Here is a 16,385-nt window from a genome sequence, read left to right as displayed (position 1 = left end):
GACGTAAGATATTACATACACCTCATCATCCTCATCATCCTCGTAGTATGGTCTCCTTTCTTGGGCCTGGCTGTCTGGGGGGGGACGTTCTGAATCCAGCGATAACTGTCTCACTCTTTGTGTTACCGACCTTCTTCCAAATCCTCCTCGGGCTCTCGGGGCGTTGGGCCTGTATCGTCCATCCTGACACACTACTGCAAAGTGGTTCATGCGCCCGCACTTCAGGCAGGTTTTCCCTTTTGCGCTGCATGTGGCGTTCGTAGGGTGACCCTCCCCGCAATACGCACATTGAGCGTCTCGCGACTGCCACTGTCGCGGGCGATTGTTCTGCGGCCTTCTCTGTAGTGCGTCCACCCTTTCTTCCTTGATTGGCGCCAACTTGGGGGAATCCGCCCGCACCATGGGTGATCGCAGCGCCGTCTCCATCTCCTCTGCCCTTGCGTCCGAGAGTTCGTGCGATGGAGCGAGGATGAGTATCTCGTCCAGGGAGATTCCCGGTTGCCTAAGGATCAGCTTTCTGAGTAGTTTAGACCGACAACCCACGATGATTTGATCCCTTATCTCCTCCCTCGGGGCGGTGAAAGGGCAGCTCGCGGCCAGGCGGCGCAGTCTTGCGTAGTACATGTCCATCGACTCCGTCTCCGTTTGCCATGCCCTCTTAAATTTGAACTTCTCGAAGTCCAGATTCAGTTGGGGGTCAAAGTGTGCATTGAGGGCGTTGACCGCAGCATCGTAGTCATCTTCTTCGCCCGTGTTCGGTAAGGTCTCGAATAGGTCATAGATTTCAGGGCCTCCATACAGGATGAGGAGAGACCTCATGACCGTGCTGTCAGTTTCCCGAGTTCCTTTGAAGTACAAGTTGAGGCGGCCCAGCCACGCCTTCCATCGGGGAGCCGCCGTCGCCGGGTCAGCCGTTTCGCTAAAAGGCGGGAGAGGAGCCACTCCTGTGTGGGCATGACTGGTCACCTGTGGCCTCACGATGAGCTGCTGGGCTGGCCCTGCGGGACCAGGGTTTGTGGCAGGTGCTGCCTGCGCAGCGCCCTGCGACGCGTCAGTCATCGCGCCTTAAATGAGTACGTGGGAGCCTCGGCAATCCTGGGAGGAGACCGGGCGCCGGGCAGATGCAGGTATGGAGAAGGAAAGAGTTTGATGTAGGCGAATCCCTGCCTTAGTGAGGCTATGATCATGCACACTAGCCCTTGAAAACGATCGGCAGCACTAGATACTGGTATGCGCCAATGCTTGTTTGTTGCTGAGGGGAGGACGTCTCATCCGAATCCCTGGCGCGCAGGCAAGGAAACGACACAGTGGCAGGTCCCACGCCGGTGAGGAGGTGCAGGGCAGGGCAGCCAGATCAGCCCTGGAGCAGACGTGCACCGTCGCTCGTCTTTCAGACAGCGCACTCACCAGATCGGGGCACGCGCCGAGTCCCGCCGGCCGAACACGCTCCCAACTGGGAAGCGCGTGGGCAGGTCTCGGGCAGGCGTGGGCAGCAGCGTTCACAGCGGAGGTGCAAGCTGCGAGGCAGGCAGCGCCGGCGATCTCCGCAGTCGGGTCACGGCCAGGTGAGCGATCGCACACACGCCGCAGCTGAGAGGGGCACAGCACGCGCGGGGGCAGTACCGGCCTCGTCGCCAGTGTTGTGTGCGAGGTCAGGGCCTCGCACGTGGTTGGTGGCAGGCAATAACTGGACACAGATACAGGTTACTAGCTGGTGCCGGGAAAGGCCCCGAGCGGTCTCCCGCCCGTTTATTTATACTTCGGGGCGGGCCCGCCCCGAGGGTGTATGGCTGCATGTAAATATTGCTACATTGTATGATTGAGGCCGGGTGGCTCTCTACAATACCTACTGAATGGCGGGTGCATACATTATTGAGTTGAATACATGATTTTTTTGCAAAGTGCCATAGGGCATCATGGAGCTGGACGCGGAACGAGAAGAAGAAGGACATCTAGCCTTCATTCCAGGCTGCCTTTGGGAACAGACTTGCACTCCTCTGAACGCCGCCTGCGGAGTGGGCAGAGGAAGCTTTTACTGGGAGAGCCAGGCTGACCCTATGGTTCCATGTGTGCCAACTACAGTGTGCAGTCAATGGCTGCTGCGGTGCACGGTTCTTTTCAGACGGGACATGAGTATCATCAGCACACAGCTTGGGTACACAGTGGAAGGGATTTTGGGTACCATAGCGGGGTGGTAACCCCATGAGAGCTAAAAAAAGGAATAGGCTGGTACCTTGCTGAGGCCTTTCAGTGGTGTTGCAGTTTCAAGGTAGTTTATTGTCAATTAGATTGCACAAAAAGGGAGTTACTTCTGATATTACTCACATAAGCTGCTTTGTTCTATTTGTGGTCGTGTTACTCAAAATGCAACACATAAATCATTGAAATGCCCCACAGGATACTAGACTGTAGCAGCACAACAAGGGTGCTAAGCCAAGGATACCCAGGGATGTCATAGAGTGTCCCCTGGAAGAACTATGGCGCCCCATTAGTCCTACGGGCGGTTGTGAATATGAGCAACCGGGGGCTGCCTGGAACGCTCCGCCCACCTTTTGGGGGGCACGAGCAAGGGAGTGGACTGGCGGTCCACTGATGGGAGGGGTAGCCCCTCCCAATGATTGGTAATCCCCGATTGGCGACGGCCACGGTGCAATTTGGCTCATCAGGCGGGCAGGCAGCATAGGGGCTGGCCTGCCCTGGGATCGCCCGTAAGATAACCTACCATGTTGGCATATTGGTTATGCAAATAAACCTGCAGCGAATTTCTCCACTAAGAAGGTGTCGTGTGGTTTATTTAGGTATGTTGCTGTATGAGAACGGATGAATGTTGCCGATATTGGCACTATGCACTAGTATCAAACATAGCCAACCCATGCACATACACACGGAGCCGGCAATCTTTCCTTGACCATCCCACAATGATGGTATCTTCCTGGGCGCCAGGCCCCTGTTCAGCCTCTGTTGCTGTCCAGCTAGGGTCGCGCTCTACAACACATACATGCATAGAGTCCAACTTGAAGCCTACGGGATAATCTGTCTTTAGTGCGCCACAGCTGGGGAGTTGGATAAACTAATATGGTAATACTTAACATTTCTTGCTTCTCTCAAGCCTATGTGGCTAACTCTCTGGGACTGTCTTGGGTTGGGACTGGTGCTCTCAATAATTGGTACCACGTGACCCAAAGACCACTGCAGACCGGAAATCTTACCCAAACATGGCTGGCTGCCTGAAGGTGTAGGGGATAGGTGGTGCAGTCCTGCTAACGCGAAGGGCCTATAGAGGAGAAGACAAGAACCAAGCACGTCACCAATGGGCACCCGACAAAAAGGAATGCTGAGCTCGACGGGACCCAGTGCAGGACGTGGAACTAGTGCCGGCCACGGTCTATCCAACAGACATCAAGGGGCATATTTACAAGCCCCAATCTCCCCCGGAGGGGCATTTCTTTTGATACTCCAGTGGCGTAGCGCCATTTCCCATACTTACAAAGTGGCACTAAGCCAACATGGCTTAACACCACCTTGTAAATATGCCCCTTACCGCCACAGTCCTCAGGAACAAAGGGTCGTGCGATGGGTGTTGCAGTGGGCATTCCATCACAACACCCATTGCTTTTTGATGCTGCTCCAGATTTACAAGGCTGAGGCAGTGCCAAATATGAACGCCAGGGAATACCTGGTCTTAGAATGGTGATACAAGGAGACATTTCTCCTCCTTTTTTTGCTCTGTGCGCTGCAGCCCACATAGAAAGAGCAAATCACCATTATTGATTGTTTAGGTGAAGGAAGGTGCCCCTTCCTGCACATAAACAATTGTCCCTGCAGCTCAGGCACCCTTGGAACATGGCGGCAGGGTGCCTGCGCTGGCACTAGGCAGCTTTTTTTGCACCAGCGCTAGGGGACACACAGGGGTGTGCCGTATTCTAGAGAGTGCTTAAAAATGATCTGTTTGCGTCTCGGTTTAAACTAAAGCACCCTCCCTGTCTGAGGCATGCATACTGGGTATCCGCAGACCGTCCCTAGCCAGTGTGTCAAAGTGACGATTGATGCCTCAGCGCTGCCACAGGCATGTCAATATGAGGTGTCGGGTGAAGTTGCATTGATGACTGGCACTACAGTCTACTAGCACAGGAGGTTGGGGTGCTGCCTGGTACAGGGCTGACGAGGGGAGGATATAGCTGGCAGCAGTATCATAGTGCCAATATGAGGCAGCAAAATGAACTCCTGGGTCTGGAGAGAGGAATGGCTATGGTCTGAGAGGCCCGGCTAGCACTGGCCTCATGTGTCCAACCCGTGTCAGAAGTGCCCTGTGCCCGGTATGGCTAGGAGTACTCTTAGCATCCTGATGAATTCGATGAAAGTCAGAAATGTACCCCAAATACAGGAGTTAACCAACGGGGGAAGAACATCAACTCTCTCACCAATGGTATTAACATAAAATATTATGTGTGAGTAAATCTACAGAAAGGGTGTTGAATGGGGTTTCCTGTAGGTAAACACCCACATACTTTGAAGTTTTGTGGGCATTCTCAGACTTATCAAGGCACAATGACATGTCTGATACGGCCTGACAATTAGATTCATTCCAGGAGATGATGGCGGCCAAGGAGTATCTGGTGCAGGAATAGGCAGGATACACCACCAGAACTGGTGCAGTGGAATAATAGTTCTGTGAGCAGAAAAAGTTTTTTTTAAATAAAATTGCACTATTACTCAGTGTTTACACTTGCATACATGTACACCACTGTATTTATGCATATAAATGCCTTTGCGTGAGGTAACTTGAGATTGTCAAACGAATTCCAGAAATTCTGGGAACCTGTGACTGCCGAACTACCCACCAGCACTTCTGGAAATCTTTGTGAATTCGAAAAATGTCAAAATGATGCCTCAAACGAAGAAATAAACTTGAAGTAGCAGATTCATGAATTGTCTTGAGCACTGGACCCATAGTTATCAGAAGTCCGAGCACCTATGCAAACAGCACCACTAGAGTCAGGTTAAAGAAGAAGACATGTACAACTTTCCTGCCAATTACCAAAGCAAGGATTGCACTGAAAGTGTGACATGCTTAATACCAAGATGCAAAAAAACACACTGCTTTATATGTGCTCATGATGACGAAATAGAAGAGGTTTGTAATACTGGGTACTGCACAGCGATGCAGATGGAAGAAACGCACTGACACAGACAAGGCTCAATAGGCTGCAGTGGGACGGCTCCCTCATTTAAAGGCTTGCTGATGGAAGGAGAGAAGAGATGCAGATCACAAGGCAGAGTCATGGCGAGGTGCAGCCTCCCATCCTTCTGGCGCTGTTAAATCGAGGATCATAAAACAGGGTGGGAGAAACACCTGCTACTAACCCTACATGGACACAGCAGAAGAGCGGTAAAAAGTGATCTCTGGCACAAAAATTACTATTATTACCAGAGTTAAAGAAACACAGATTTTTCTTTGAAACATTAAAAGCACCCATGGCATGCTTGTTTCTTATTGCTTTTGTGCGATTCAGTTATTTTTCAGTTTGTTGTGACACATGATAACAAAGAAAAAACATAAAATGTTATATTGTTAAACATTTCACAATGTTAAACATCGCTGTAAACATGTCGAGAAAAAGGTGTCCCGCCCAAGGATCTTCAAAGATGGAATAGGTACATATTGCAACTTGCATTTTAAAGTCCAGTGTGTCATAACAAGCGCATGATTATGCGCTACATCTCTATACTCTGAATGTTAAACGTCGACATAGCTGAACCAGAAAACACACATTTTGTATGCCGGTACCTTCTTTAGTAATGAGGAAATGAAAGGAATACTGGCATTCAGAATAATACGATAAACATAATGCTCGATCCGCAGGCCTCTAAGAAACAAGCATTGGAAAAGCTAATAGGCCCCGCCTGTGCAAGAGCTATTGGCTTGCCATTATGTCTTAGCCATGTTGTGCACCAGCGTGGCTCCTTATTCAGCATGGCTAAAAGTGAGTGGGTTAAATGAGGAAGGCGAGGAGTGTCGTAAAGTGGAGTAGAGTGGAGTGTTATGGAGTGACATGGAGTAGTGTAGAGTGGTGTAGAGAGGAGTTGAGTGACGTGGAGTGGAGTGAAGTGAAGAGTCATGGAGTGGCATTGAGTGTTGTGGAGAGTTGTGGAGGGAGTAGGGTATCATACAGTGGAAGGGCGTAGAGTGGAATAGAGTTGAGGGTCATAGAGGGCAGTTGAGTGGCACAGAGTGGAGTGGCATAGAGTGTGATGAAGTGGTGAAGAGTGTATTGTCACAGAGGGTGTTGCGAGAGTGGCATAGAGCAGAGTAGTTTGTCGAAGAGTGGAGTGGCATAGTGCAGAGTAGTTTAAAAGAGTTGAATAGCATAGGGTATAGCAAAGTGTAGAGTCGAGTGGAAGAGAGCTGAGATGCATAGAGTGTGATAGAGTGGAGTGGTATAGAGCGGAGTAGTTTGTCGAAGAGTGGAGTGGCATAGAGCAGAGTAGTTTAAGAGAGTGAAATAGCATAGGGTATAGCAAAGTGTAGAGTCGAGTGGAAGAGAGCTGAGAAGCATAGAGTGTTATAGAGTGGAGTGGAGTGGAGTGTAGTGGTAGCTGGCTTGAACGGAGGGTGGTGGGGCACAAAAAAACAATCATTTACCTTCCCAGCGCAACGTCCTCCTCTCTCGGGTACCTACCAGGAAGCTCCAGATGCAGGAAAATGCACTACCCAAGCCTGGTGTTGCTTTCACAGTGTGAAAGCAGTGCCAGAATTGGATAGAGCAGACTCTCCCAGCACTCTAAAGACTACTGGTGGCTTGTGCTTTCTCTAACCAAGCTGTCTAAGACAGCTAGGTTAGATAACTTTAAAATGTGCATGTCCAGCTGGCCGACCGGCCAAAGAGACATGCCCATTTTAAAGCGCCGAGCTCCCTGCTGCTGCCACTCAGCAGCGTTGGCCCCACCCTGTCCGGACACTTAGGTAGGACAAGGTGCTGAAAAAGAAAAAGATAATAAATAAATGTTATTACCGTTTTCTTTTTCAGCTCTGGCACTTGTGGGGCGATGCTCCTCCACTCAAATGGAGGAGTCTCCCCTGGTGGAGTAGCGTGTAGTGGAGTTGAGTGGAGTAGTGTGTCATAGAATAGAGTGGAGTGGCATTGAGGGAGTTGCGTAGGTAGAACGTTGTAGTGTGGAGTAGTGTTGTAAAGTGGCATAGGGTGTTTTAGAGTGGAGTGGCATAGAGTAGAGTAGAGTGTCACGGAGAGAAGTAGAGTTTAATTGAGTAGAGCATCAGAGAGTTTAGTGTCGTAGAGTGGGGTAGAGTGGTCTAGAGGGAAGTTGCATAAAGTACAGTGGCACAGAGAAGACTGGTTTAGAGTGCAGTGTTGTAGAGTGCAATGGGGTTTATTAAAGTGGTGTAGAGTGCATTGGTGTAGAGTGCTGTGACGTACAGGACAGTGGCGTAGAGTGCAGTTGTGTAGAGTAGAGTGGTGCAGAGTAGAGTGCAGTGGCAACAAGTAGATTGTTTCAGGGAAGAGTGAAGTAGTTCAAGGTAGAGTCAAATGGTGCAGAGTAGAGTGCAGTGGCATTGAATAGAGTAGTGTAGAGTTCAGAGGTGTGGAGTGCAGTGGTACAGAATAGATTAGAATGATGTGGAGTGATGCAGAGAGTGGTGACTTAGAGTGCATTGGTGTAGAGTGCAGTAGCGTAGAGTACAGTTGAGTGGTGATGTAGAGTGGAGTTCAATGGCGTGAAGTGCAGTGGCACAGAGTAGAGTGGTGTAGAGTAAAGTGGTACAGAGAACAGTGGTGTAGAGTCCAGTAGTACAGAGTAGAATAGAGTGGCATAGAGTGATTGACATTGAGCGCAATGGTGTAGAGTAGTGTAGCATGCAGTGGCATAGAGTGCAGTGCAACAGAGAAGAGTGGTGTTGAGTTTAGTGGCGGAGAGTGCAGTCTTGCAGAGCAGAGTGCCGCATAGTAAAGTGGTGCACAGAGCAGTGGCACAGAGTGTAGTGGTGCAGAGCAGAATAGAGTGACGTAGAGTGCAGTGACAATGCATAATGTGGAGAGTGGCATAGTGTGCAGTGGCTTAGAGTGAAGTGGTGCAGAGTAGAGTGGCATTGAGTTCAGTGGCAGAGAGTGCAGTCTTGTAGAGGAGAGTGTCGTAGAATACAATGGTGTAGAGTAGAGTGTCACAGAGTAGAAAGGAGCCGAATACAGTGGCATGGAGTAGAGTGGTGTAGAGACTAGTGGCATAGAGTACAGTGGTGCAGAGTAGAATAGAGTGGTGTACCGTGCAGTGGTATTGAGTGCAGTTGCAAAGAGTGTTGCAGAGTATACACAATTCACAACCTGAGCAAATCTAGATACAGTAGTACAAAGTGTCCAATCAAGATAAGGATTCTTCAAAAAAAGGAGTTTTTAAAGATTGTTTTCTTCCTTTATTTCTTCAAAATTCATAAGCAGTCGCAGCGTACAGTTCTCCCAAACATTTTCTTTAATGTACAATTCATTGCCGACACGTGTTTCGTCCGGCTAATAAGCCTGAGGACTTCGTCAGGGCAATTTAGACAAAACTCTCACTGGGAGAATTGAAATTGAATTTGAATATTTTCTTTCAGTGTCATCAATGACCTTCACGAAATGTTTAGAAGATCGCTGAGCATTTACTAGAGGCTTGGATAATTCTTATAATACCAAAACATCTCCTATGCGCATAAGTCTCCCTCTTGTCAGGTTTGTATACTAAGTGTTGCAGAGTATAGTGGCATAGATTGTTTGATGCAGAGCATCTGCGTAGAGTGCAGGGTGTAGAGTGCATTGGTTTTGATTAAAGTAGTGTTTAGTACATTGGCATAGAGTGCAATAGTTTAGAGAAGGGGCGTAGAGGGCAGTGGCGTAGAGTGTTGTAGAGTGGCATAAACTGGCACAGTGTAGAGTGAAGTGGGGTAGAGTTCAGTGGCAGAGAGTGCAGTGTTGCAGAGTAAACTGATATGGAGTGCAGTGGTGTATAGTATAGTGGCATAGAGTGCATTGGCATGGAGTGCAGTGGTGTAGAGTGGTCCAGAGTACAGTACAGTGGTGTAGAATAGAATCGAGTTGCATAGAGTGCAGTGACATAGAGTGCAATGGAGTAGAGTGCAGTGGGGTAAAGTGTTGCAGAGTAGAGTATTGTGACGTAGAGTGCAGTGGTGAAGAGTAGACTGGCATACAGTGCAGTGGTGTAGTGCGCTTTGATTTTGATTAAAGTGGTGTAGAGTGCAGTGGTGTATAGTAGAGTGACATAGAGTGCATTGGCATGGAGTGCAGTGGTGTAGAGTGGTGCAGAGTACAGTACAGTGGTGTAGAGTAGACTCGAGTTGCATAGAGTGCAGTGACAGAATGCAATGGAGTAGAGTGCAGTGGGGTAAAGTGTTGCAGAGTGATAGGTTTCATTCATCCATGCCCCACCCACTGAATACATTATGTTTATGAGTTAACAGAATGTGTCTAACTACTGATACATTCATTTATGCATTTACGTTTACACTTTTCTGTTAGTTATTCATTTATGCGTGCGACATTATTCCAGTGTTCTTAGCTTAGCCTGTGTGCCACCATTTTGATGCATTTCCCTATTCATGCGAGTTGCACTTGCTCATCCCCCCTCCCGTAGGAATAGGAATATTCCACAGGTCAGCAGTTTTTACTTCTCGGCCCACTGTGACTGAAACTACCAGCGAAACTCCTTATCACTCTGTTCTCATGTGCTGGAGATGCTCCAGCCTGGCTCCATGTCCTTGGGGGCTGATAGGGGAATGTTGCAATCCCAGGTGCAGATGCCTACTGTATGAGACCATTGTTCACCATCTCAGGGGTTCAGTACTTTTCCACAAATGGGCGTGCCTTACTCTGCTTTTTCGCATTATAATGTGTTACTGTAATGACGGGAGTCAGTCCTTCTCGGCGCACTCTTAGGGGTGAGGTCGAACAGGGCCCTCTCATATGGGAGTGTATGGCCTAATAAAACTAATTGTTTTTATTCTTCTCCACTGTCCGGCTGACTTGTTATTGGGAATAATAGGTGAGTGCTGTAAGTCACTCGGGTGGATTTGAGCCACGCTTATCAGATGGCGCCCGAACAGGTACTCCGCGATTAGGACCTTTCTCACCCGTAAGGGGGTAGCAGAAGGCCGGGGACCCTCTGGTCGGCACGGTGGGTCTGGGTACCCATTTGATGCCGAGCTTGGTTCTCGCAGCGCTGCCCCGCCCTGCTGATCGGAAGAGGTCCCGGTCCATGATCCTACGCCGGAGTCCAGAAGGCGGAACTTTGGAGCTGACCGTGTTGGCCCAGGCAGCCGGAGGTGGAGAACGGTCGAAGTTGGTACCGCGCATAGAAGGTGAGTGGTCCGACTGTTGTTCGGAAGAGCCGAAGCGCTCCGAGGGACCGGTGAGTCTCTGGTGATTAGAGGAGCCGGCGTGCTCCTGGGGCTAGTGTGCTCCGGGGAACTCAGAGTGCAAATGGCGCTCTGACAGACTTGGCGGAGATTGGGTGAACGTTGTTTTGTGGTCATCCGACTGGATAATACTGTAGGCGGCAGGTGGCTTGCCACGGAGGGATCTCGGGGCTCACCCGGACACCTAGGGTGGTGGTTCACGGGGAAGAGCGCTGAGTCACGTGTGGTGTAGCGCATGCCGATTTGTAGTGTTGCCCAGGAGACGGATGTGTTCCTCAGTCTCGGAATAGCGGGTGTGCGCTGTTCGGTCTGCGGTAGGGTCCAGGTTCCCCAGGACTTGGTCGACGGGCCTTGTCCCATTTTTTGGTAACACGTGTTTTGGTACGGATTTCATGTAACGTGCATTGAAGTTGTGAGTGTGATTTACCGGTAAGCAAGTACGTGTGTCGGTGTGAATCTGTATGTTAGTGTGTGATTGTGAGAGAGCAAGATGCCGTGTTTCAGTAAATTGCAGTGTTTGGGGTGCTGTGGTGAGGTCTCAGACGTTAGACTGGCCGAGAGCCAACCTGCACCAACGGAGGGCTCTCCAAATTTCGAAATGTACGTTAAGCACGGTTTACCCCCGATTTTGTTTTCTACTCTGTGGCATAAATATACCAAGGATAATGTGGATTTGCAGTGGCCTTTGCTTGGTTCTTTTGATGGAGCAAAATTAGATTATTTACAAGACAGATTGTTTGCTAGGCGCAGCCGCCAGAGCATGTTCGATTCTTGGCGGATGTGGCAAAAGGAAGTACGAGAGCGGCAGATGAGGGAGGAGAAGGTGACTCAGAAGAGAGCGGCGCAGACTATGGCGCAGAAGGCCAGAGAACACACTAAGAAAGAGAATGAGCTGCGTATTGAGCGCGCAGATAGACGTTTTAGGCTGTTGGATAATAAGAGTTATGTGGTGAGAGAAGATGAACAGGATGAAATGGAGGACATTTTGAATGCCCGACCCCCTCCCCCATATGCCCCGCAGTCTTTGTATCCCGTGTTGGTGGATTCCACCTCCTCGGCAGCGGTTTCGGTTCCTCAAATGGGTGCCCCTCCCTTGTCCGGTGCACCTGCTTCCTCTGTGGCTGAACGAACACCCCCCTCTGTCACTACGCCCCTACTCTCTTTCTCCGCGGCAAGCCCAATTGTACCCGCCGTGCTCTCCCCGGTATTCTCTACTCATTCTGCTATTCCCGCAGTTTCAGCCAGTGCTACCCCTCAGAGCGCGCTACTGACCCCCACTAGAGGAGCGGGAGGCAGACTGTTACTCAGGTACGGAAGTTACTTACACGTTCGGCTGTTGGGTTGGATGAGAAGACAATGGTAGCCAACCAAGCTTGCCAATGGGCCAGAAATAACATTTATTCATTGGAAGACATTTGGTCTACCATGAAAGACTACGAACCTTTGATGCAACAGCATGCTTTGTGGCACATGTCGACGACATTGATAGCGTTGTGGGAACAGGGGTATGGTGGGGAGGCGCCAGCGATTCTCCGGGATATCAAGAATAATGTCTATAGGGCCAACACTGGAATAAGGGATGTGTTTCGTAGTTTGAGGTTCCTGTTAGAATATAGAAACGAGTTGCCAGAGGCGGGGGAACCCCATTACCCTGGGGTACACCCGATGGGGGAAGTGCATCCTATATTTCACCCTGAGATACCAGAGATAAGAGACCCTATGACACAGGTTGTGACCCGAGCTCGTGTCGACGCTCATTTTCAGGAACAGTGGGTGTACACGCCCTGGAAAAGGAGCGAGGTATTAGCTTTGAAGGCTCAGTTGCCTGACTCGAGAAAGAATCCAACGGCTTATTATAAGGAATTAACAGAGGCAGCTTCCTCGACGGTCATGACTTTAGCAGATATTGAATTATTTTTCGGATTATTGGTTCCGGTGGACGTGTGGACACAGGTGAAGGGTTCAGATCATAGAGAGGAGCTGGGTGGTACTTGGGAAGAATTTACGGATTGGGATAAGGAGAGAAAGCCAGGTGAGAGGCCGAAGGCGGAGATACTAGCGCTGCCAGGGCGCATAATAAAATATATGCACTCACTCATCCCGCCGAAGAAAGTAGACTGGGATAAGTTGACGGCATGTAGACAGAAAAAGGACGAGGCTGTTTCAGATTTCTTTACCCGTTTTGAGGAAACGTTCATGGATTTTAGCGGGCAAGATATATCTCAAAATGGCGGGTTGCGACTCTTTGTTAATAGGTTCGTAACGAATCTGTTGCCAGAGATATCAACTCGATTGCAAGCGTCCGAGAGTACGTGGACGACATCCACTCCCTCTGGGATTCTGAGTATGGCCCAGTATTACGAGCATAGGGAAAATGAAAATAAGGACAGGCAAGAAAAAAAGGCGAAGGATTTGAAGACAAAGGTGTTATTGCAGCAAGTGGCGAAAGGACGGGGACGTGGAGCCCCGCCCATGGTGGCCGGTCGAGGAGGAGGTAGCTACGGACGGGGAGAGAAAAGAGAGCATTTGGGTCAGAACCAATGCGCCAACTGCAAACAGGAGGGGCACTGGTGGAAAGACTGTCCACTGCTCCGGTCCACTGCGGGACAGGGCAGGGGACGCGGACGGGGAGACGCGAATAAAGATAATAGGCAGTCTGAAGAAGGCAGGAGACCAGGTGGGAATTACTTCGACGGAGGAAGGGATAGACAGCACTTTCAAAAGGAGGGTGACGATTATGGAGATCGGCAGTACTATAACGATGCTTATGCCATGGATGACCTGACTGTCTTTTCTTATAACTAGGACAGCGTAGGGCAGAGCGAGGGACCTGTTTCTGTGGATGTTGATCAACGTGGGCCTTATGTAACGGCAGACTTGTCGGGATCCCCTCAGAAATTTTTAGTGGATACAGGTGCTACGAAAAGTTCTGTGGCACATGCCCAGGTCCCCGGGGCGGCTCAGTCTGGCAAGACTAACATTTCTGTGGGATTCTCCGGTACCCCAGTGGTTAGCCCCGTCTCCAAGCCTCTTGCACTTACGATTGGCCCTTTCACTGTTGACTCTCCTTTTCTTTTAACATCGAATTGTGGTGAGAATTTATTGGGTTTGGACCTGTTGAAAAGATTGAATGCTACAATTTACTGTTCTCCAGACGGTGTGTACCTCACGTTGGGTCCTTCTGTCGCGCGTGCGCAGCAGTGTTTCTCGAAAGATGAGCCCCTCCCGGTTGAATTGGAGGGTGTTCCTGGGAGTCTGTGGGCCAGCAGCGACACTGATGTGGTGAAGATGGACATTGACCCAGTGTCCATAAAAGTTAAGATGGGAGCGAAGTTGCCTCGGATACCCCAGTATAAAATATCTAGGGATGGGGAGAGGGCTCTGCTGTTAATTTTACAGGACTTGATCCGGTCTGGGGTGGTGGAAGAAACGAATTCTAACAGTTGCAATAGCCCCATTCTTCCGATACTTAAGAGACCCCTAGGTGATGCAGGCGAGGGTACACCTGATGTCTATTTTTTGTGATGTTTTGTGATTGATTTACGACACATTAACAAGGTGGTTGAGCCTCAGTATCCGGAGGTCTCCGATATCACCACTATTTTGACTATGATACCTTCTACAGCTAAGTATTTTTCTGTACTGGACCTTAAGAATGCTTTCTTTAGTATCCCTGTGCATCCAGATAGCCGTTATCTCTTCGGATTCTCATTGGCTGGACGCAGCTTTAGATTTTGTAGAATTCCCAAGGTTATACGGAAAGTCCCAGTATTTACAGTCAAGCTCTGAAAGCACAGTTGGATGATTTGGAGCTCCCACAGGGGAATGTCTTGTTGCAGTATGTCGATGATATTCTCATTGCCTCGGATACAGAGGATGGATGCCGTGAGTCTACTGTTAAATTGTTGCACCATTTGGCCTGTAAGGGACACAAGGTGTCTCTTCCTAAATTCCAATACTGTCGACAGGAGGTTACCTACCTCGGTCATCTCCTATCGAATGAGGGGAGAAGGCTGACGCCGGAGCGCATCAAGGCGATAACTAACATGGCTATACCTAACACGCAGCGAGAGGTGCGCGCATTCTTGGGCATAACATCGTACTGTCACCAGTGGATACCTAATTATGCTTTACTAACAAAACCCCTTCTGTATCTGACTACTAAAGAAGTGCGCGAACCCCTACCTTGGACCCCAGCATGTCAGGAAGCGTTTGAGTCATTAAAAACTGCTTTATGTTCTGCACCTGTCTTGGGAATACCCGATTACCAGAAGCCCTTTGTACTTTACGTGCACGAGGCGGAAGGTTGCGCGCTGTCTGTCCTAACTCAGAGTTTTGGCGGGAAACAGAGACCTTGTGCTTACTTCTCTGCTATGCTTGACAACGTGGCAAGAGCACTGCCGAGCTGTCTAAGGGCTACAGCGGCTGCTGGGGTCTCGATAAGACAATCGGCAGGGCTCGTACTGGGCTCACCCCTCACAGTAATGGTACCACATGCCGTGGACATTTTGCTAAACAGGACACAGACGCAGCATTTAACTAGTGCTCATCTAACGGGTTATGAGATGACATTATTTGCCCCACATGTAACGATAAGGAGATGTGCCACCCTGAACCCAGCCACGTTGTTACCTCTCCCTTCAGATGAAAAAGACGATGAGGTCCATGATTGCTTGTTTCGGACAGAAGAGGAAACAAAAGGAAGAGTAGATTTGACGGATAAGCCCCTATATGATCCTGATGGGGAGCTGTATGTTGATGGGTCCTGTTTTAAACTAGCAGATGGCACCACAACGGCAGCATATGCAGTCACGACTTTGAAAACAGTGGTAGAGACTTCTAGAGTCCCGTACAATTCAGCTCAGGCTGCAGAGATAATAGCATTGATGTGAGCGTGTGAATTAAGTGAAGGATTGGAGATGAACATTTACACAGACAGCAAATACGCCTTTGGCGTGGCTCATAGTTATGGGAGACTGTGGGCGGAGAGGGGATTTTTGACATCACATGGACAGAAAATTCAAAATGGCCCATTGATATTACGACTGTTGACAGCTTTGACACTTCCCAAACGATTGGCCGTGATTAAGTGTAGTGCACACAAGGCAGTGGTGGATGATGTAGGACGAGGGAATGCATTTGCAGATCAAACAGCTAAAGAAAGTGCTAGGACAAAACTTCCGCGAATGTTCGTGGCAGGACCAGCTAGGTGGGTACCAGACGTTAACATGTTTGAAGACACTGTACAGAGTGTGCGGAACATACAAGAGAAAGCAACAGAGGAAGAGTTGGAACAATGGAAGGATGGAGGGGGGCGGTTGGACTCGAATGAGTGTTGGACGGATGTGTCAGACAAACGACGATGGTTGCTTCCGAATGCATATGTTCTCCCAGTAGTGACGATGGCACATGGACCAGCTCATATAAGTACAAAGGGAATATGTAAATTATTAGATCCGGTGTGGAGTAATAGGAACATTTCCAGGGTGGCGACACATTTGGTACAACAGTGTATGGTTTGCTTAAGACATAATACTGGGAAGGGAATCCCCGTCCCTGTAGGCAATTTCGCACCTCCATCCTACCCTTTTGAAGTAATCCAGATGGATTACATTGAAATGGAGAGGGTGAACAACCTAAAATATGTCCTTGTGGTGGTATGCTCATTCAGTAGGTGGGTGGAGGCTTTTCCAACAAAGGACTGTACAGCCATATCGACAGCTAAGATGTTGATCAAAGAGTACTTCAGTAGGTTCGGTTTACCCAGGGTGATTTGGAGCGATAACGGAACGTCCTTCAATGCTGAACTGATGAAACAGATCTGTAAGGGCTTACAAATCTCTCAAAAATTCCACGCAGCCCAACACCCACAGGCGGCGGGTTTAGTTGAAAGATTCAACGGTACCTTGAAGTTAAAAATGGCCAAGATACAGGAGAGTACGGGGCTGCGTTGGCCAGACGC

The sequence above is a fragment of the Lissotriton helveticus genome, chromosome 3_1 (assembly GCF_964261635.1).
Source record: "Lissotriton helveticus chromosome 3_1, aLisHel1.1, whole genome shotgun sequence".
Classification (NCBI taxonomy): domain Eukaryota; kingdom Metazoa; phylum Chordata; class Amphibia; order Caudata; family Salamandridae; genus Lissotriton; species Lissotriton helveticus.
Note: the sequence above shows the minus strand (reverse complement) of the source record.